Source organism: Engraulis encrasicolus, chromosome 16 (genome assembly GCF_034702125.1).
Source record: "Engraulis encrasicolus isolate BLACKSEA-1 chromosome 16, IST_EnEncr_1.0, whole genome shotgun sequence".
NCBI classification, from domain to species: domain Eukaryota; kingdom Metazoa; phylum Chordata; class Actinopteri; order Clupeiformes; family Engraulidae; genus Engraulis; species Engraulis encrasicolus.
In genome coordinates this window covers 22,547,002-22,570,365 of record NC_085872.1, presented here as the reverse complement: position 1 = coordinate 22,570,365, position 23,364 = coordinate 22,547,002, and the positions used below count along the sequence as shown (strand labels likewise).

The following is a 23,364-nucleotide window of genomic DNA, read 5'->3' as shown; positions in this document are numbered from 1 at the left end:
AGCTGGACATTCACGTTAGTTTATGCCGTGCTTTAGTAAATAAAAAAACAAAACCTTGTTTGTAGCCGTCCCGTTACGCTACAGCGTGCTCGTGCGTTAATGCACAGCTAATAAAAATATTGCTGTACCACCAACTGGTCGCATAAAAAGCGCACTAATGATTAGACGCGCGCTTCGATAACTTACACCGTACAATACGGTAAAGTGGGCTGGAACGTTCACATGTGTGTTGAGACATAATTGACATGGCGGAATCTCCCCTCGATTGCACTGCGGTGGTCAGACTGACTGCGGATTGCCTAACTTATATCTGGTGAAAAGTGGGACTCTGGAGTTTGTGAAGACAGTTTTATTGCAGCAAGGTTAGTACCATTATCATGCTTTATTGCAAGATATGTCTAATAGTTTCTCTTTCACCACGGGGACTCATTTACCATTTTATCGCCTAAAGGTTTGATACTTTTAAGTCTGGAGCGCGAGTTGCGCCGGAGTCTGGGTTAGTTGGCCAGCAAGGAGGAAAAGGAAAACGGGGCATATTGAGGCAGTAACGGTAACTCTGCTTAGAATGTAGGTGACATAATGCGTTGATGCAAAGTGGGAAAATTGCTCTTGTGTGCCTTTTGAGTCATTTATCCACGCTCGAGTGTTTGATATAGACTATAAACTTATGGAGAGGTTAGTATTAGATCTCAGAAAAGAGGAAAGGAATTTGTTTTTGTTCGTGTTTTAGACGGGACATTGATTTCTCAACATGCTGACTCCATAGTTTAGAGGGGAATATGCAACACTACAGTGTTTTGCAAACGAGACAGTTCAGTGTATCTCGAGCAAAGTCAAATTTACACAACATTCAAACAACACTAAGGATGCTGTGATTCGCAGCATTATTCAACTCAATAAGGAATGCGCTTCATCTGACGCTTCACCAGATTGTTTGCGTAAAGTAGAACTCTTTCTGGTATCCATTTTCTTAGAGTTGAATATTGATGTGAGTGATATTTTCCAACATGCTATTTGGATTGCACTGCAGGGATGAAACAGAGGTGGTATACTCCATCCTGCCCTAGCATTCCTGAAAGCCGCTTGGAACTCTCAGCTGGGACGATCAACGTGTCTGTTTATAGATTAAACTTTTCTTTTTAACCCCTAAATGGACTTTAGGTTTCAGATCATATATTTTCATTTAAGGGGCAGTTTAAACCACTGAGCTAAACCAATGATTGTGACAAAGCCTCGCATTTTCACGCATTTTTTGGACCACTTTGAAGGTAGCATTGCGTTTTAAGAGGATTGTTATTGTGGAAAACCATGCATAGTCAGTCATAGCGCTGACCTAACCATTTTTATTGCACGTGTGGTTTCTGCAATTAAATGACTGGATCTATGAGGATAAAAGAAATCTTTCTCGCTGTGTTTAGAACTGTGTGTGTGTGTGTGTGTGTGTGTGTGTGTGTGTGTGTGTGTGTGTGTGTGTGTGTGTGTGTGTGTGTGTGTGTGTGTGTGTGTGTGTGTTGGTGAGGGGAATCGGATCCCAAATAAATGACGCTGGAATTACATTCCTATGCTAAAAGGCAGATGGCCCCCGGGTTTGAAGGAAGTGAAGGTGTGAATGGAGGTTACAAAATCCAGCAATATGGGGATTGTGATGTAATGTGTGCTCACAGTTGTTATGACTGTGTATTACCGTGGTAATATATATATATATTTATTACTTGTACTGTACATGTATTGTTGGTAAACAGTACCCATGAAAAAATAGCTGTCACCATAATATTCTTCAATCATTTATCAAAAGCAGCAGCATAGGAGTAAGGAATTACCAATTGTAATTATTTCTTCATGTGTTCTACTGCGTGCAAATTCAGCCATTTCACTGATTATTATAGAGGTGAGACGAGTCTATTGCAGCAGTCGAGGCATGATCCTGTACTCTGCATTCTGCCCATTTGCCTACGAAAGAGGCACTGTGTGAGTGTGCAACACTGCACATTTCCGTGCAGGCCCCCCACCCCACCCCCGCATTATTTTGGTACTCAACATGGACTCTACATGCACTGTGTGCCCATTACCTTGCTGGTGTTGCTCTCCTCTCTTTAGGGCCCACTTACCGATTGGCTATGGTTGACAAAACATTGTCTCCCAATGAGGTCATGAAGCTTGCACCTGGTACCCGAGACACTTAGTTTCAACTAATGATGCCGACGATTCTCCAACTGCCCACTTCTGCCCTGACACACGTATCACCTCAGTGGAAAACAATCTGTAACACTTTACTTGACACCGGCGTCATACTTGTGACATAACAATGTCATAACCGTGTCATAATAGTGTCGAGTCATAAACATAATTCCAATGTCATTAACGTTTTATGGCCATGAAAAGTTGACATTGTTAGGTCTGTCTTTGTCATAACCGAATTTCACTTAAAGACAAAGTCATACAATGTTTATGACATTGACATAATGTTTATGACACATTCATGACATGCATTATGACAATGTTATGACACCGTTATGTCATACGTATGGCGCCGGCGTCAAGTAAAGTGTTACCAAAGAATCATCCTGTGTGAGTGATTCTGGTAGTGGACTTGGTGACATTTGGCGTTTGTTTGGTTTTAGTGGTCTTCCAGAGATCTTCCAGGGCCTTTTGTACAGTAAACTTCTTAACGCTGTTTATCAGGCCAACCCTCGAGCTACTAAGGATGTTTAGACCTGTTTGGATCTGCAGTGTTTTTCAGGAGTTGACACACGGTCAGATTTTTATCAGGTGTTGTGTAGAGAATGTTCTTTGAAATCAGCCGAATTGTTTGGCTAAAGCCTGACTACTGTCTTTGCTTGGCTGACTGTGTTACTACTCAGTGGTTTCACAATCTCACAAGTCACAGTCATTTCTTTCTCGTAATGCTTGTGATCATTTATAATGATTGCATCGGACTGATTGCTGTTGATAAACAATCATAGAACATTATTGACTTGATTATTGATCATGCACGATCTACTGCTGACAAACATTTACACATTGGTTAATTAGGACTATCCATTTCCCAAATGTTAACCCTTTAAAGTCATTAATTTGTGTCTTCTAGCACAGTTTCAAGTTTTCTGTAGCCCCTTAATGCACGCCGTACCTCCAGTGGCACGCTGTAATAGTCATTGAAATATAACTAGCACTACAATACTAAGACACAACACAGGCCCTTTAGTAATGCACCACGACTTGGTCATTACCATACTGGTAACAACAAATGTATAAAGCCGTGTCTTAAGGGGTTAAAACCGTCATAAAGGATGTGAACTATCCACACTGAGGAGTTATGTCATTGGAATAGTCTCCATAATTAGTTAATGTGGTCAGTCAAGCAGCTCAAGTTGGCGAGTCGGACTGTCTTTGTTGCTCCACAGTGACAACACGGCAAGGTTGCGTCACATCTCTCACACGCTTTACCAGGCCGCTCCAAGGCCAGCTGTTGCAGCCCAAGGTTTCTTGCATCTTTCTGACAACCTGTCGAACGACCTCACAAGTCACAAGGTGATCACAGTAATTTTACAGTCATGTGTGCGATGCCGCCGGGTCGCTGACAAACACTCTCCGCAAACTTCTGTGACATCAAAGCGGGGGGCCCTGACAGACGTCGTTCTCACCACCGTGGGCCTGCTGGGCCTGCCCCTCCCTGCTCCCAGACGGCGACCCAGTAAGCCTCTCAAATGATGAGCTGTTAAGGAAATGTCCAGTCTGGGGTGCATTTCTCGAAACCGTACTTGCTAACTACATTAGCTACTTTGTTGTTTGCAATGCAAGCTCCCATTGGCAACTACTGAAGTTGCTAGCTGGCTAGCAACTACGCTTTTGAGAAATGCACCCCTGGTCTGGATGCAGACAGGGAGAAAACGAATCTCCCTTGTCGCGATATATGCTTTCAGGTATGTTGATGGGATGGAATGGCGTGGTGGATCTGCCGTCTGCTACGCACGGAACGGCTCAACACACACGTTGTTTGGGTTTCTAATGGCTCTGTGACGTCTCTGCCGCTGGGAGGCTGCTTTCGATGCATTATTCAGACAACTGCAGCCGGGGTGGCACGTTCGTTCCCGAAGCCGAGCGGAAAAACACTGAATGTTTGGTCAGGTGGCCTCGGGGTTTTGCAGCCGTGCCGACATTAGCATGCGCGGTGTGCTGGCAGCAGTTGCCACCCAGGCGATGGAAAGTTGTGATGGGCCCTCACTGGGCCCTAATGGGCGTCTGCATCGCCATGCGGAGCACCACTTTGGAGAACAGTGGTTTTAGGAGGCATTCGTGTAGTCGCATGGCCGGAAGAAACATTTATTTTTAAGCATTAAGGGTTTTTATTGCAGGCCAGCAACACACAAATACATGTGCATGCACACAAACACACGCAAAAACATGCGCACACACACACACAGGCGTGTACACACGCGCGTACACAGACACACACACACACAAACGTGCACACACACGCACACACACTCACGTGCACACACACACACACACACACGCACACGCGCACACGCACGCGCACACACGGACACACACACACACATACACACACACACACACACACACACACACACACACGCACACACACACACAAGCATAAAGACAGGCTAAGCGAAGTGAGCCCCTGTAAACTTGCTGTCTCCCCCTGAAGGCTTCAAAGTGCACTAATCACGCTCCCGCCACATCCTCCTCCACCAGCCCTGACCATTATTATGCCACTCTGCCTACCTGCAGAGAAGCCGACAGAGGGGGACAAAGGGGACAGTTGTCCCGGGCCCAAGGACAGAGGGGACCCAGAATTGGGTCTCCATTATATTGAATGTATTGGGTCGGGGCCCCTTTCATACGACTTTGTCCTGGGCCCAACGAAAGCTGTCAGCGGCCCTGCATACCTGGGCCATTGTAGCCTCCACCCCCCCCTCTTGTTGCCACATACTTCCTGTTTTTCTTTCCCCCTCTTGCCTTGAAGCAAGTGCTCTGACAAAAGATCCCCCTCCTCTCCTCTCTAACCCCCCTTGTCTCTGCTCGGTGTCCCCCTTCCCCTCCACCTCAGTTGCCTCCCCCTCCCCTATCTCCCCCGCACCCAGTGTGTGAAATCTGGAGGCCTGATTGAGGATGAGGAATGTCACCTTTGACCCCGACAGGCAACAGAGTGGGGGTAACTCTCGCCACCGCGATGTGTTTTAGCATGTTGGGAAGTTTTTTTGGTCGACTCGTATTATTGTTTAGGATTAGATGTGCCTTGTTCGACGGCCGTGTTTTGCATGTGCGAGGTTATTAAGACGGGCTAGACATCGAGGGCCGTGGGAAAGGCGAAGGTTTGCCCGGGACACGGCAGCTTAGGAATGCCAACAGTTTGAATTTCACCTGCTAGGCTAGCTCTCTTCCCAGCCACGCAGAGGTGGCTACAGTACGTTATTTACTTTGCGGCATATCTCTGGAGCATCCAGCCCTTTTACGGCGCAATTTGTGGAATTCGCTTGCCTTGCCGAGTGCTGTGGGAAACCGATGATGTACCAGATGGCTCGCTTGCTGCAAGGGTCAGTTGATTTGTTGTTTTAATTTGCAGTTGTGTGTCCTTTCATCCTGCTGTGGCTGACCAGCGCATTGTTCCCTCCCAAATGGAAACCCTTCGCCCGCTCTAACTCCTCCGTTGGCATCTCAGGACAGGCTGCAGTGGCTGTCTTGTGTGTGTGTGTGTGTGTGTGTGTGTGTGTGTGTGTGTGTGTGTGTGTGTGTGTGTGTGTGTGTGTGTGTGTGTGTGTGTGTGTGTGCTGTGGGGAGAGACGTGATGCCCTGGTCCCTGAGCGGGCCCGATGCACGAGTGCAGGCGGGGTTGTTGTACCCGGGCCCGCCAACAAGGGGGGACTAAGGGGTATGTTTTCCCGGGCCCATGGAGATTGGGGGCCCAGAATTGGGTCCCCATTACATTGCATGCATTGGGTAAGGGGGCCCTTTCATATGACTTTGTCCTGGGCCCAGAAAAAACTGTCAGTTTTGGCCCTGGTTGTACCAGTGTGCGCGGTGTGAGCTTGACATGCATTGCAATGCCCTGCCTCTCCAGGGTGCCTGTGGGGTGGCGAGACAGAGGAAAGGCTTGTGTTTTCGCGGGGACCCTTCTCTCTTTTGCCTTTTCCCCAAATGACCCCAGAAGGAGGGACGAAGCACTGTTTAGAGGCTTTGTGTGCAGTGAGGAGGAAGTCGTTATGTTTGTTTAAACTGAGCTGCCCTCTTTGAGAGCGCCCAGCCATGTGGGACAATTTAGCGGGAATGAGCTAAGCCTGATACCCCACCCCGAGACCCCACCTCACCCCACCCCACCCCACCCCACCTCACCCCACCCCAGGACCATGCCCCAGCCCCAGCCCCATGCCCTGCCTCAAACTCCCTGCACCACCTGAACGGGCGCGTCCACTATGGCGGCTGTGGCGCAGTTACCCATCCCTGGTTCACTGGAGAGGTAGAGTTCTGCAAACACTTGAATGTGCTTACGCAGTCATCAGCCTAGGTTAGACTAGGTTGGAGTTATTATATACACGTCTGGTATGTGTATGCACGTACAGGATGCCATGTTTAGACGATGACAGATTAGTAGAAGTAGAAGTACCTTGGCTATTTACTCGCGACGAGGTTGGAATGCATTGTGCATTTCATTGGTTAAGTACGGTAGATGCAAGCCTGCATGAAAGTGTGTTTGCTTCATGCAATGGGCTGGGTCACCCGGTTTTGTCCATCAGCTCATCATTTTAAAGGCAGTCTTTCTCGTCATACACACTACAGTGGCTGGTATGGTGTCCATGGAAACAGCCAAACCTCCCGTGTAGGCTACCCCCCTTTAGCCAGGGTCTGTGTAAGCCCTGTCTGTGTGTAGACAGTATGGTTTATATCTCTGTGGGAGAGTGTTGTGTGTTTACCTCACAGAGCATGTTTTGAAAGGGACTTGGAAAGGAATGTTTTTTTGCCATTCCCCTTCTTAGCCCCCCCCCCCCTATTTCTCTCTCTCTCTCTCTCTCTCTCTCTCTCTCTCTCTCTCTCTCTCTCTCTCTCTCTCTCTCTCTCTCTCTCTCTCTCTCACACACACACACACACACACACACACACACACACACACACACACACACACACACACACACACACACACACACACACACACACAGGGTTTTTGAATCGCATCCAACTAGTTAGCCTGCCATCTCAACTCTGAGTCGGAATTTGTAACCCCCAACGCTGCCGGCCGCGCTGGGAAGGGGGCTTGCGTGGGATTTGTTCCATGCTTCACCAGACCTATGTTGTCTCAGACAGAGCACAGTGCCAAGAGCACCGCGAATCAGGGGTGCATTTCTCAAACGCGTACTTGTTAGCCAGCTAGCAACCTCAGTAGTTGCCAATGGGAAATTGCATTGCAAACAACAAAGTAGCTAATGTAGTTAGCAACTCTGGTTTCTAGAAAGAAATGCACCCCAGGGCTTTGAGGTGAGACTGGGAGTATTTTCTGCGTCTCACAGTGGTCCCCTAGTGATAAGTGTAATGTATCTCTCCATGCACTTTTTGGAAAAGGCACATGTCAGTCATATCAGCAGCCAAGCCGTTCTTTATATTTAACCCTTTAAAGGTACACTGTGCAAGATTTTTAGTTGTTTATTTTCAGAATTCATGCAACCCATTCACTAATTTGACCTTTTTCATGAATACTTTCCACCACCATCAAATTCTAAGTATTCATTATGGCTGGAAAAATAGCATTTTTCATACATGAAAAAGGGGGATCTTCTCCATGATCCGCCATTTTTGATTTTAAGAAATAGCCATTTTTAGCTGCAAAAAATACTGTACTTGGGCCATACTAGAAAGTATTATTTTATTACTTAAATTTGGCAACAGGCAGCACAGTTTCAATGAGCAGCGTAGTTGCAGTACCTTTTTTGACCATTTCTTGCACAGTGTACCTTTATGAATTATACCGTTATAAATTTGTTGTTACCGGAATGGCAATGACAGAGTCGTGGTGCATTACTAAAGGCCCCTGTGATATGTCATAGTAGAGTAGTGCTATTGTAATTAACCTTTCAATGACTATTACAGCGTGACTCCGATGGTACGGCGTGCATTAAGGTGCTATACAGTAGTTACTTTCAGTTGGGGATTCACATAATAGTTTGGTGTGCTGTGCATAGGGGTGGGCGGTATGGACGGTATACTATCGTAAAAGGTATTTTTTCCATCAAGGTATGGATTTTGGCCATACCGTTCTACCGTGATATAGCGCATTGCATCCTGCAGATGGCAGTATAGACAGTGTTTTGAACATCCACCCGACTGACTGCTCAACTCAAGTTGTAGCAATGTGGTTGTAGAGAAACAGCACAATCATTTCCTTTGAATAAGCTTCAAGTGTAAAATGTATGGTTAGTGTAGTGAACTATTGTTTGAAATGGTATGTGATGGCAACACATTTCGATTCTGGACTCCACAATTTACTGGGCACGAAATGCAAGCTAACTAGCTAACAGCCCAAGTCATTCATGTCTATGCTGGTGTCTGACAAAATAAATGTGCTTATTTGTGCTAACATTGGTTGCCTTACATTTAACACATTGCGCCAGCCGTAACAGCTGTATGTTACTGTTTCCAGTTGAGATAATACCATTCATGATATCTGACTGGGTGTTAGTAACTAAAATGACTGTTCACTGTTTAAAATGTGGCATTAGCGATTTCGCTAACGTTAGCACGCTAACCGCTGGTGCAGTGAAAGCTGCCATTGCCATTCAAATGCATTAGTTCTGCAATGCATTGCTAACTGCCTCATGTGAAAGTTCGTTTTTCTAAACTTTAACAATGACAGCTTAAACCATTATGCTTGGCATAATCACAGATGCAAGCACACATTTCAAAATTACCATAAACAACTCCAGAAATAGAAAAAAGGTGCAATGAAAGATGTAGTTGATTACAATACACGTTCAGTTCTATTTACTCTCGATGTGTTCAGTTTGACACCCCTCTCTTTTCCCCCTCTCTACCGTAGTTTAACCCCTTCGACACTTGGTGAAATTGACAGTGTTCTATTGGGTAGCATTGCATTGCATTGCAAAATGCATTTCACATAGGCTAGTTTTTGCTTGTTTTTAAAAAATGTAATGGCAAGAATTCACACATATATGAAAGGACATTGTGTCATTTCCAAAAATCAAATGCAAAGGTAAAAAAAAATGTGGGTTTTTTCGTCCTTTTTGCAACGCTTCAATTTTAAACAAATGTACAATACCGTGATATATACCGTGATATATACCGTGACTAAAATTATACCGAGGTATACATTTTTGGCCATATCGCCCACCCCTAGCTGTGCATACACCCAAAGTGTTTATGAGAACTTGTGTAGAATGTGTATTTGTACCAGATGAGTTGTTGGATGGTGACACACTTCTCTCCAAAAGTCATTGAAATTCAGTGTTTTTTTTTAATGAAAAGCTCTGAAAGAGCAGAGCAGAGCAGAGCAGGGCAGGAGAAGTCTGTAGCCAATGTGCTTTTCATGTGCCTGCAGGATCCCAGAGGGTTTCCCTGTAGAGCCCGTCAACAGCACAAGTTAACCAGCCATACCAAGAGGCCGATTAAGATCTCAGACTGTGTCACGGGCGTTGTGTTCTCACTTTCATTCAAGCAGGCCTTCAAATGGCTGAAATGCCCCGTTTTTAGGGCACGCCACTTGCAGTTCACTGCTTTTCGGTGTACACTTTCTTCAGCATTATTCAAGCCAATGGAAAAAGAAAAGGGGGGAAAAAAGAAACAAAAAAGTTAGCCTTTGTACTTGCAGAAGTATAAGTCTTGTAAATCAGAACATTTCAGCTAGGTAAACTTACAAAGTGCATATTGTTTTTCGGCCTGGTTCTCTTAGCTGTCTGTGTGTGGAGGTGCTCTGTTGACTTTTGCCCAGCGCTGCCTCCGTTGCACTGTGGGAAAGCAGTATTGCAGCAGAGGCAAGAGCAAGCAGGCTCCTCTCTCCTGTTGCCTGAGCGAGCAGCTACGTGGCAGTCGCGGATCGGTCAGCGACTCCAAACTAAGTGGGTTTTACTGCCTCCTGGCCCACTGCCTAGTTCACATCCAGATGGTTGGATGAGAGTTTTTCTTTTTTTCTTTTTCTTTTTCGTTCATTCGTTTTCTCCCCCCACTTTTTGGCAACGTCACACAGCTTCCTTTGCTATGGCTGTAGGAGAGCATATGGAGCAACCCAGACTGCTTCTCATCAAAACCAAAAGTTCCCTTGGAGCCTTGGCTCATTATCTTGCCCATTTATTTGTTTGTTGACTTTGATTTTGGAAATATTGAAAACCGATAAGTGTAAGGGTGAATGGAAAAGTTTTACACGAGAGAGCGAACTTTTGAAGTTGAACAGTCTCCCTGTAAAAAACTCATTTTGGTATTGCCCATTTCCTCTTCAGCAATATTTGCCAAGAGCTGAACGAGCACTGCCTGAATACTGCTGAGTTGTCTTTTGTTGCAGACATATTCACTCAATTAGACTGACAGTGTGCAGAGAGAGAGAGACAGACAGAGAGAGAGAGTTCTCTTGCTACCCTTTTTCTGAGAGATTTGGGGGATAAAAACAAAGCACTGGCTGTTTTGTTTTGTGAATGGCCTGTATTTAAACATCTATGGATCTGACTCATGAAAACGGATGAGGTGGTAACAGTGACATGGGTGAGCAGGACGTTGTGATGCCATGCAGCCTGCCCTCTGAGGATGTCGTTGGGCTGTAGTGTTCCCTCATCAGTGAGTGTTCACAGACAGGCAGGGTTGCAGAGATCAGGGTTGCCAGATTGGGCGGTTACCCACCCAATTGGGCTGCTTGAGATAGCCGTCTGCGGGTAAAAACGGTAAAAATCTTCCACGGAAATCAATACAATTTGTTGAAATTGGGCGGAATTTAGCGCCTCCAGGCGTTTTTTGAGCACCGTTTGGGCAGCATTTGATCACACACATCTGGCAACACTGGCAGAGATGCCCATGGCAATGGGTAGGGAAATCGGATTGGAGGAAGCTAGGCCTGGGGCTGGAGTTGGAGCTGGAGCTGGAGCTGGTGATGCTGTTTGGAAGGTTGCCCACCACAGCCTGAGCACAATGGCTCAGCCATGCCTGTTTTCCTGCCAGAGTGCCCTTCCAGGCAAGTCAGCCTGACACTCCCAGTCTGTGTTCCTCCCTGCTCTGTCTTTTTTTGTGGAATGAGAAAGAATTGCATTGTTCGCAGCCACCGCCGGCCGCACGCTCATTTTCATATATCAGCATCTCGAATGGTGTTTTTTCCAGACACGTACAAAAACAGAGCGCGTCGCATGATAATTTGAATGGCATGGTTTTCGCACAGACTAAAAAAAAAAACACCTCAGGGCATGAGCACTGTCCTGTCCCATCCTGCCCTGCCCTGCGCTGTCCTGTCCTATCCCTGTGCCCTTGTCCACCACAGACATACCAGCTGGCCCTGTCTGTCTGATAACATGGTGATGGACAAATTGCCCCTGAGCCCTGATAAGAAAAAGAACAAGGACCTTTAATTAACAGGGATGCTAATTCGAGGCTTCAGTCGCGGAGAGGTCTTTTCTCTGCGCTGCTTTGCTTAGGAGTGGGCTTGAAAGAGGAGCATTATACAGTTGGGGAGGAGGAGAAGAAGGAGTTGGAGGAGGAGGAGAAGGAGGAGGAGGAGGAAGAGGATTTGGGGAGGAGGAGGAGGAGGAGGAGGAGGAGGAGGAGGAGGAGGAGGAAGAGGATTTGGGGAGGAGGAGGAGGAAGAGGATTTGGGGAGGAGGAGGAGGAGGAAGAGGAGGAGGAGGAGGAGGAGGAGGAAGAGGAGGAGGAGGAGGAGGAGGAGGAGGAAGAGGATTTGGGGAGGAGGAGGAGGAGGAGGAGGAGTGCAGCATTCCGACAGTGTAGGGAGCAGCAGGCTCTCCAGAGCCAAGAGACCCTGGCAGCAGAAGGTATGGGACGTGTGGAGCGAACTATGCAAGGAATTATAATTGCGCCGCTCTTCAGAGGAGAGCCTCTCCTACGTGGCTAGGTAGAGCAGAGGGGTTGGTCTTGAAAGAACAAAAGCGTGCTGAAGTGTGTGTGTGTGTGTGTACGTGTGTTCGTGAATGTGTGTGTGTGTGTGTGTGTGTCCGTGCGTGCGTGCGTACGTGTGTGTGTGTGTGTCTGTGTATGCGCAGGGAGCATCTCAAGCAGAACATGAACTGAACCCACTATTTCAAATCATTTTGCTTTGTCATTTCACATTTTTGAGTCTTCCTATAATCTTCAAGCCACTAAGACACAGCGTTATACATTTGCTGTTACCAGAATGGCAATGATCAAGTCGTAGTGCTGTTATGTCATAGTATTGTAATACTATGGTAGTTAACGTGTCAATGGCTATCACAGCGTGCCACAGGAGGTACAGCGTGCATTAACCCATTTTAACCTAAGCCCTTTTTGGGAAAAGGTGTCCTCTCCCTATTAAAACCTAAATATCTCAGCCTCTGAAGCACATAAAAACATGAAATAAGTTGCATTTAAGCTAGAACCTTCATTTTTTCACTAGAAATTGTTCATTCAGCTCTAACATACCCATATTTTTAGTACAACAGCTCAAATCTCAAGAACCTGAATGCAGCGTATATGTCGCTCCAGGACACAGTGGGTTAAGGGGCAACAAATTCCTCATTTGTTTTGTGCAACAGCCCCCCCTGTCATATTTAAGCCATTCCAAGTACAAAGTTATCATACGCCAGTGCTAGGCCTGTTGTTTTGTGGGCTTGATGTCACAGATCCTGGTCCCCTGGCTGGGTGCACTGTAGATTAGCTGTACCTACATGCACTGTACCATGTCAAGGTGCGGTGGGCAAGCAAGCAGGGGAATCCCCTTCAGATAAATTTAGCACCCACTGTGTAGAGGCAGAAAGAAGACTTCACCCACCCTGGGAAGAAAGACTCCATGCCGAACAAAAGCCTTTTTGGAGGAAAATTTGAGAGAGGGCTGGGGGTGGGGGAACTTTTCAGACTTCTCTAAATGACGTATTGTAGACAGCCCCTCTCTACCCNCCCCCCCCCCCCCTTATACACACACACAGATTCACACACACACACACACACACACACACACACACACACACACACACACACAGACACACACACACACACAGACACACACACACACACACACACACACACACACACACACACACACACACACACACACACACACACACACACACACACACACAGACACACACACACAGACACACACACTCCCTTCATCTGCCAATAACAGAGAACCTAGTGTTGCTGGCTCAACAGACCTGGGCCGTTGCCATGTATGTGTATGTGTGCATGAGCATGTGTGTCTGTGTGTGTGTGTGTCTGTGTATGTCTGTGTGCGAGTGTGATAGTGTGTGTGAGCGTGTGTGTGTGGGTGAACATTTGTGTGGGTCTGTGTGCATGTGCGTCTGTGTATGTCTGCGTGCGAGTGCGATAGTGTGTGTGAGCGTGTGTGTGGGTGAACATTTGTGTGGGTCTGTGTGCATGTGTGTCTGTGTCTGTGTATGTCTGTGTGAGAGTGCTATAGTGTGTGTGTGAGCGTGTGTGTGGGTGAACATTTGTGTGGGTCTGTGTGCATGTGCGTCTGTGTGTGTGCATGTTGTGTGTGTGTGTGTGTGTGTGTGTGGGTCTGTGTGCATGTGCGTCTGTGTGTGTGTGTGTGTGTGTGTGTGTTCCATGTTGGTTGCTATGATGACTTCTTGACAACGGGGTGGAGAAGCAATGGCTTCCCGCCCCGCTGTCCTCGTTTCTATCCAGTCCGCTTCCGGGGCCGCTCTCAACTCACTCAGACAAGTTTCCCGACACGACCCGAGCACTTCCCAGTTCCCACACAGCTGCTAAGCCCAGCTCCCATTGTGCCTGATCAGATAACCTGCTGCCTGGCCAAAAGATCGACATACTTTTGTGTTTTAAAGTTGTTCGGTTTTTATTGTGCGAGTGGCGCCCACTGTGGACACCAAAACAGCCGTAGATTCCTTTTATTTCCGCCATCAAAAGCAACACTGTCACAGGTGTCAGGTTGTGTTGTGGTGTTATGTAATCCTGAAGTTTGATCCTGGGAATCGGTTAGCCTACTTTCCCTGGGTGGACTCGTCTTTTGTTGCAGCCTTTTGACAAGTTTCTTCTTCGGTCCCCAGATCGTTGTTATTTCCATGGAAAGGAATTTCCATAGAGGTCTGTGCATAGAGAAATGTGTGTCAAACTTTCCCTGAGAAGATATTACCATAATTGACTAATGACCAGAGTGGGGTTGGCGATAATATCATACTCTGGGTTTTTTCTGAAAGGCATGCAGATCAAAGGCCTTGTAATAAAGGAAGGAGCGGTCTGTGGGTTTAAATAGTAATCAAAGCCATCTGGCAACCATCTTTCAACTGTAATAGGGGATGTGTTTTGTTTGTAGTGTAGCACACCCTGAGCAAGGCCATGTCACCTGTGAGGTAGGGCAGGTCACCCTAACTGTTCAGCCGTCACATTGGAACATATGAGCCTTAGGCAGGCCCGCATTTTATTTTTCGCCCATTAGAAAGGCTTCGGTCTAGAACACTCACGCTTTAGAGCATGCCCAGTCCCAATTGTTGTTGAGAACACATTATCCCATTAAGACGCAGCATTATAAATTTGCTGTTACCAGAATGGCAATGACCAAGTCCTAGTGCATTACTAAAGACCCTGTGTTTGTTATGTCATAGTATTGTAGTTCTATGGTTGTTAACGTTTACATGATGTATGTACCACTGGAGGTACGGCGTGCATTAAGGGGCTACCTGAGGTGCAGTTTTGTCTTAGTTTCTTTTGTGTGAAGTCAAAGATGCGTCCCTCTTGGTCGAAATGTAGCGAAATGAGTGGTCCTGGGGGCCAGAGGCTACAGCGGTCTGGGCCAGTTTTGGCCGGGGATGAGTAAAGTCAGGTTCCCTATGAGTTCACCGGGAACGCAGCTGTTTGCCTTCGCAGCAAAACACCTGCTGGCCGAGAAGGCCAGTGTGAGTGTGTGGCTCTTTATGGTGCTTGATCTGTTCACCTCTGAGTGCTGTGTTCATGGCCAGCTGTGCAAGGGAGAAAAGAAAAGAGAGCCACGCAACGCAAGACTGTGCATTTGTGAGGGTGGTGTAGAGTGGTGGTGGAATGGGAGGGAGGGCATTTTATGTCCTCCTAATGCATGGAGAGAGGTACAGTAGATTAGGTAGGATTTGCTGTGCTCCCCCCACTAGGGCAGGAAGGAGCTCTGTTCACGTCTCCCTAGCACCAAAACAGATGGTTCCCTCTGACAGAACACACAAAAAATCTCAAAGTTTAAGATTACCAACCTTCCTCCCCAGTCTTCTTCTTCTTCTCCCCCTTCTTCTCTTTCTTCTCCTTCTTCTTCTTCTTCTTCTTCTTCTTCTTCTTCTTCTTCTTCTTCTTCTTCTTCTTCTTCTTCTTCTTCTTCTTCTTCTTCTTCTTCTTCTTATTCTTCTTCTTCTTCTTCTTCTTCTTCTTTTTCTCCTCCCCCTCCTCCTCCTTCTTCTTCTTCTTCTTCTTCTTCTTCTTCTTCTTCTTCTTCTTCTTCTTCTTCTTCTTCTTCTTCTTCTTCTTCTTCTTCTTCTTCTTCCTCCTCCTCCTCTTCTTGTGTGGAGCTGGAGAAAGCTAAGCAGTAATCATAGTGGCCACTGCTCACTCGTTCCTCTACATCTGCCAAGGCCAGATGGTCTGCTGGAATGCAGGAGTTGTTTCCCAGGCAGGCGGGCGGGCGGCTGGGCGGGCAGGCAGCAGCAGAGAGAAGGAGAGGCGAGGCAAGAGGCAGGCAGGCAGGCAGGCAGGCAGGCAGGCAGGCGGGAGTACGCAACTCACTCTCTTGGACCTGGCGAGGTCAGAGCCGCTGTCTGGGTCTGCCAGCGATAAGGGGGCATAAACGAGGGAAGGTATGGAGCTGAGGAGGATGGAGGGAGTAGAGTAGAGGGGGAGTGGGGGGAGAGAGAGAGGGGAAGGTGTGCTTCCTGTTCAGAATGCTGTGACTCTGGCCCTCATTACACACTGACTGCTCTTTTTGTTTCCTATACGGTGTAGAAATGACTTGTCTTCATTGGGATCGCAATACGCACACACAGGATGATTATTGTTAAGTTTCAGGAACATTAGAGGAAGAAAGACAACAATAGACAGTTAAAAGTGAATAATTCTAAATATCTAATCCTAAAAGTTCCTCTTGCATAACTGCCTAGCTGTCTACAGTTAACACAATAAATCAGGTGATGTGATAACACAAAGGTGATGTATATGACAGTGTAACAGCAAAGGCAATAACATGGCCAACTTAGATCAGCAAAAAAGAAACATCTTGAATACGACACTGTTAGTCTGAAGAGTCAAAGGTAACTACAGCACCTGTGTGTGTGTGTGTGCGTGTGCGTGTGCGTGTGTGTGTGCGCACATTCTGATACATGTCACATTGTGAGGCACGAGTCAGACCACATCTTGTAGGCATAAAGGATCAAAGGATCTGTCTGTGTTTATGTCTAGGGGAGGAAGGCAGAAAAGTGATGTCAGACACCCATAAAACCTGTCAGATTAGTTCTTTATCAGACGGCATACAGTACACACAGAACGAACACAACTGCAGCGGCAGCACCAACCAGCTTTTATGTCCAGCATTTTTATTTCTGAATGTCTCTGTAGCAGTCTGTGTCTTCATGTAGATGCTTGCCCTTTGACCTTTTATGTGTACGTTGAAGATATTCAAACTTGGGAAGAGCAACGTGAAGACACATACATTCAGGCTCTGCCTGAAAATGCCTTATGAGTTAAGGGAAGGGCTGCTCAATTATGAGAAAAATCAATATCACGATTATTTCAGTCAATATTGATATCATGATATGTTTAGACAATATGTTTTTTAAGACAAATAATTGGGCTACAGAATTCACTATCTTCCCTCCCTTCAGCAGTGTGAGTGGAGGGCCACAGAGAAACACACAGTGGTGTTCTGCATAAGTGTTTGGTAACAAGTCTGCTCTGTGCTCGCAATGGCTCAAGTTGAGGGGCATGTATCGCGCTTAGTGAAACCTACCTTAGGCAGTATAGAGACGAATGACAAAAATATTGTTTCAACTCGATATTGTGAAATTTGATATTGTTTGACAGCAATATTGATATCACGATGTATAATTCGATATATTGCACAGCCCTAGTTCAGGGCTTCTCTTGTTGCTGGAATGACCCAAGAGCAAATTTGTTGATGGTAGCTCATTTTCCCCCCAGTATGAGAAAGGAACAATATTGGACTGATGGGTCAAAACAGCTGTCTAGACGCTGTGTCTGGACTGGACCGTGTGTATGTGTGTGTGAGAAAGAGCGAAGGGCGAATTGTGTGTGTGTGCGAGTGTGTGTGTGTGTGTGTGTGTGCGTGCGTGCGTGCGTGCGTGCGTGCGTGCGTGCGGGCGTGCGTGTGTGCGTGCGTGCGTGCGTGCGTGTGTGTGTGTGTGTGTGTGTGTGTGTGTGTGTGTGTGTGTGTGTGTGAGAGAGACAGTGTGTATGTGTGTGTTGGTGGTTGTGGGTGTGTGTGGTGTTTACTAGATGCATGTTTATGTGACTGGGTTGGGCTTGACATACTGACTGACCACCTCATTAATCTTGCTTTTATTTGTCCGGTTCCTCCTTTGTTGCCTCTCATGAGACTACAGGCACGCAAACACTGTGACAAACACACACACACACACACACACACACACACACACACACACACACACACACACACACACACACACACACACACACGCGCACACACACACACACACACACACACACACACACACACACACACACACACACACACACACACACACACACACACACACACACACACACACACACACACACACACACACACACACACACACACACACACACACACACGCGCACACACACACACACACACACACACACACACACACACACACACACACACTGATCACAGCGTTCCAAAAGCCACAGGCTCTTCCATCCCAACAGATTAGATACAGCCTGATTGTTCACGCATTAAGGCCAGATCTCTCAAGGAACTGCTTGCAGAGTGATGGAGAATGCATGCTGCAAGGAAAAACATGCATGTGTGTTTTTGTGCTTGTGTTTCACACTATTTCTCTGTGAGTCTGTACGTGTGTTTGAGTTAGTGTGTGTGCGTGCGTGTGTGTGTGTTTGTGCGTGTGTGTGTGTGTGTGCGTGCGTGCGTGCGTGCGTGTGTGTGTGAGTTGTCTGTATATGGCACTACTAGGTCCCATTCTTCATTGTGCTGTAGTTAATTGCGCAGCGAGGCTGGGTGGGCAGCTGCTGGGATGCTCAGTGCCGCCGCCGCCACATCTGTGCCTGCCAGGACCAGCCCCTGTTCTCTCACACACACACACACACACACACACACACACACACACACACACACACACACACACACACACACACACACACACACACACACACACACACACACACACACGCACACTCTCTCTGTCTCTCTCACGGCCTCGTGTCCATGGGTCCGGCCCCCTTTCACACGCACTGGGCCCCACAGGGCCAGGCGGGCCTGGAAAAGAGATTTCACATCTTCCCTCGTCCAGCATTTCTTTCCAATTTCACAATATTTGCGGGGGGGGGGTTGATGCTCACTGGTTGCGTTCTCTCTCCCCTCCCTTCCTCTAAATATCACAGAAGGGGAGAGCGAGAGAGCGAGAGAGCGAGAGAGCGAGAGCGGAGGGGGCATCCATCCCCTACCACCCCCTCCTACTATAGTGTGCCCCTTTTTTCCATTTTTCCCTCCTCGCTGGCATGCTGTGATCTCTATGCAGCTGGCATGCAGTGATCTATTGTCCATTCAGCCGTGCCTCTTAATTTCGTCGGCTTAGTGGAATGTGTAGCAAGAGATCGCCCTCCGTGCCGTCACGCCTCTCACCTAGACCAGGTGGGCTTACGTTACAGCAGTCTTCCTCAAACTTTTTCAGATCGAGGACCACTTTGTCCCCCCAAAAATGTTCAGGCACCACCTGTCAACCGAATTGACAGTTGACGGGTGCTAATTTGACACTGCTAATTTCAATGCAGATCACTTCTTGTTTACTCACATGTATTATGCGGTTATTGTGATGAAAATAAGACTTGCTATGCTTATCTTTGTAGTAATGTTACAAATATAGCCTTCTGCTAGCTTGTCTTGGAAAATTAGAAATCCCCGTACGGACCACCTGAGCTGTGTCGCGGACCACCAGTGGTCCCCGGACCACACTTTGAGAATCACTGCGTTACGCGTTACACTCACGGTAGGGACACATAGGAGGCGAAGCGAAGAGAGGCGAAATCCAACCGTCATCAGGTTGTCGCGGCGAATCAAATGGAATGGAACAGTTATGTTGTCGATTTGATTGGGCCGCGTCAGGCGAATTCGCTCCTCATTTGCATAACATTAAACTTTCTTTGATAATTTCGCTTCGCTTCGCCCCTGTTCGCTTGCTTTCGCTTGCCATCGATGAATGGCAAAGTTCGCAAATTCGCTTGTATGTGTCCCTACCGTAAGACCTTCCCATGGTATCCATGCAGCTATTCTATGAGATTGAAGAGAGAGGGTCCGAGGCACTCTGATGAAGTCCGTTAAAAGTCCTTATTAAGTCATGGACATCAAGTTCATGATATCAATGACTTTGAACAGACTTCAGAGTGCCTCTGCTCTGACTGACCCTTTCTCTTCACCTCAGGTTTGCCTTTTTCGATACCGATGAGCACCTGAAGATTTTTTGTGACTAGAACTACCCCCACAGACACAACGTATCCTCTTTCTCTATTCTATGAGGTTGTTGAAAAGCAAGGATGTACTGTAGATCGTTGTTTTTGTCACACAGCTGCTGGAAATTTCCACTCTGGCCTCGGCCGACGAGGTCCCCACACCATCTTCAGTTGAGAGAGATCACATAAAAGTCGCTCAGTGTGACATTCCTCAAGTTTTCCCTTCCTGAAAGGGACAGAATTAGACCCGAAAAGACCACTGAGTCTCAGTTGGTCGGCTGGTTCCGCATTATTGTGCAGCTGAGGGGAAAAAAATGCTCCCGAAAAGAGGGGAAAATCGCTGATCCTGCCATTTGTCCAGGCCAAGTCTCGACACGTCGCTGTGCAGGCACTCAGGAGTTTTTTTCTCTCCTGCAGAATGATTGGTATGTGCTTCGAGGTAAATGGGCTGTATCCGCTATTCCAAGCTATGTGTGTATGTCTGTGTCTGTGTCTGTGTCTATGTCAGTGTGTGTGTGTGTGTGTATATGTCAGTGTGTGTATGTGTCTGTGTGTGTGTGTGTGTGTGTGTGTGTGTGTGGCGTGTATCGCGTGTGTTTCTGTTTGTGTGCGTGTGTCGCGTGTGTGTGTCGCGCGTGTGTTTCTGTTTGTGTGCGTGTGTCGCGTGTGTTTGCCGCGTGTGTTTCTGTGTGTGTGTGTGTGTCGCGTGTGTATGCGCAAGTAGGTAGTAAATCCACCCCTCCAGGGCATGAGTATCTTAAGTGAATGCCGCACTTCACACAACGAGTCACTCTGTCAGATCTCCCCTGTCTCCCACTGAACCGGCATCACCTCTGGCCTCCTCCGCTGCGGACCAATTAGATGCGTATCATCATGCCAGCCTAAGCATGTTTCTTTCTCTCTCTCTCTCTCTCTCTCTCTCTCTCTCTCTCCCTCTCTCCCTCTCTTTCTCTTTCTCTCTTACTCTCTCTGGCACTAAACCCCTCTCTGATTAGAGCATGAGTGCTTCCTTCCTTCCTCCGACGTGGTCTGGTCTGGTCTGCTAACAGATGCACATCAGATACCAATACCAATAAGTGCTGCCTTGGAACCCCCCGTGGCGAAGCCAGGCCCCCACTCAGTGTCCATTGTTGCTCATTAGTGTCATCCCTGACGCCAGGCCTTCTGACAGGGGGAGCCAAAGAGGTCAGCTGTCCCAGGCCCAGAGAATGGAGTGGCCCAGAATTGGGACCCCATCACATTGTAAGTATTGAGGTGGGGGCCTGTTCAGATTGTTTTGTCCCGGGCCCAGCAAAAGCTGTCAGCGGCCCTGCCTGACGCTAACACTCATGCTGAAACAATCGTCCACCAGGGTGGCTCTGATGCCTGTGCTGCCTGCGCCTCAAAGCATGGAAACTTTTGTCCTCGGTCCGCCACAGATATTTTCGAGTGTGCAGCAGAGATTGAGAGAGAGAACGAGAGGCAGCCTGTGCGATTATTAGCCACACACCCCCGGCCGGCAGGCACTGAGTCCCCCTCTTCTTCCATGGAGGTGAGTCTTTCAGTGGAGCCGGGGCTGACCGGCCGGGACAAGAGGGTCTCTGTCTGGCTGTTAACTGAGGAATAGTGTATTACATGGCTCACGGCAGCCCTTCACCTATCAGGTGGACGGTGCCGTGCCGCACAAGCTCCCCTCTGTTTAAAACGCAGGGAGTGCAAAGAGTTTGTTTCCCTCTTGGAGGTTTATAGTCGTAACCGTACTACCAATCATAGTGATGATAATATGAGTGTGTGTGTGTGTGTGTGTGTGTGTGTGTGTGTGTGTGTGTGTGTGTGTGTGTGTGTGTGTGTGTGTGTGTGTGTGTGTGTGTGTGTGTGTGTGTGCGTGTGCGTGTGAGTGTGTGCACGTGTGTGTGTGGCATGGAATTGCGCACAAAATTACCTCTGTGTGTGTGTTCCTGGCTGCACTATATTAAAATACGTCTTTCAGTCATATTACAAAAAGTCACTGCAGAAAATACTGGCTGAGTGCAAAGCAACAGAGACACTTCTCTGCAGTAAGTAGAGCGAAGGAGTGTGGTGAGTGAGTGAGCCTCCTCCTTCGGGGAGCAGCGCCTGTGCCAGACCATCCGGGAGGCCGCCCGGGCGGCAGGAGTGACTCCTCTGCAGTAGGGATGCACAATATATCGAAAAATGTATCGATATCGCGATACGAAGAGTGGCGATATGTGTATCGCAAAAATTATAATGATGATGATAAATTAATTATCGATAACAAGTAAAACTTTTCTGTGCAGTCCAATCACTAGCTGAATGTCAACAAATGCGGGAGAAGCCCACCGCGACCAAAGCCGTGCCCCCCCACACAGACCAACAAATTAGTGACAAGAAAAACACTCAGCTGTAAATATCGCTTCTAAATATCGTTAAATATTGTTATCGAGGCATTGCATGCTGTTATCGAGAATCACATTTGTTTCTGATATCGTGCAGCCCTACTCTTCAGTACCTCTGTGACAGAGCTCTGTCACGGTGCTTGAGTATAGCACTCTGCCAGCAAGCCATGGCAACAGCTCAGATGCTTTACCAAAGCAAGTCAAGCTGCAACTTTTAACCCCCCCCCCCTCCCCCCCTCCATCCCCTTAGAATTTGGGTCGGACGATTTGGGTGGGGTGACTGCCTTTTTCCCCCCTTGGTTCAATGCAGCCCCCCACTTCACCAAGACCTCTGATGGCAGAAATGTTAAACCTGACAGCCCTTCAGCTAAACATTTCTGCCACTCTTGAATTTGAATTTGAATGTTCAGGGAAAAAAAAACATTTCAATGCACAATGCACTTTTGAGTGGAGGGATCTGATGTCCTTGAACTCCCCCGTTGAAGTAGTTGCCCATTGAGAGAAAAAAAAAAACAGGAGGCCACCCAGTCCAGTCCACACCACCATTTCATCAAAGATGGTCCCAGGCACCAACTTTTTCTCTGGGTTTCTTTTCTTTCTTTCCATTTTTTCCCCTTTTCTCTCGTTGCCCCCTCCCTTCTCTTTCTTTTTCTTTCTCACTCTCACTCCTCTTTCTTCACCTCTTCAGCCCTCTGAGTTTAGAAAAAGCTACAGGATAGAGGATTTTTAGTTTGAACAGACCTGTTCAGACTTGAGAAAGACAGAGAGAGAGGGAGATGGAGAGAGAGAGAGGGAGAGAGAAAGAGAGAGAGAGAGAGAGAGAGAGAGAGAGAGAGAGAGAGAGAGAGAGAGAGAGAGATATGGAAGGAGGTAATGAAGGGAGGGGTGCACGCAGCAGCAAAAGCAGACTGAGAGAGACGAGAAGAATTCCATTCCTGCGCGGGGTCCACCGTGGCTGCCTATATGACATATCATTACCTCAATTACAGGGAACTGTCATGACTGCAGCGCCCATCACGACCAGGCCACCATGGAAACAAGCTGCTAACGCGGCTGATGCTAGCCCACCTACTTTCATGCGGCCCCAAGTGGTGGTGGTGTTTTTTTTTTGTTGTTGTTGTCTTTTTTTCATTTATCCCTCACTGCATTGCCTTTTCACTGG

At 47.4% G+C, this 23,364-nt stretch overlaps 1 protein-coding gene across 1 annotated transcript in view; it reads left to right on the top strand.

The window, feature by feature from the left end:
• Positions 1 to 230: 230 nt before the first annotated feature.
• Positions 231 to 23,364, top strand: part of fndc3ba (fibronectin type III domain containing 3Ba) — a 173,067-nt gene continuing 149,933 nt past the window's right edge. The window contains exon 1 of the mRNA XM_063219011.1: positions 231 to 362. The gene's annotated coding sequence lies outside the window, so the exon portion shown is untranslated. The remainder of the gene's footprint in view (positions 363 to 23,364) is intronic.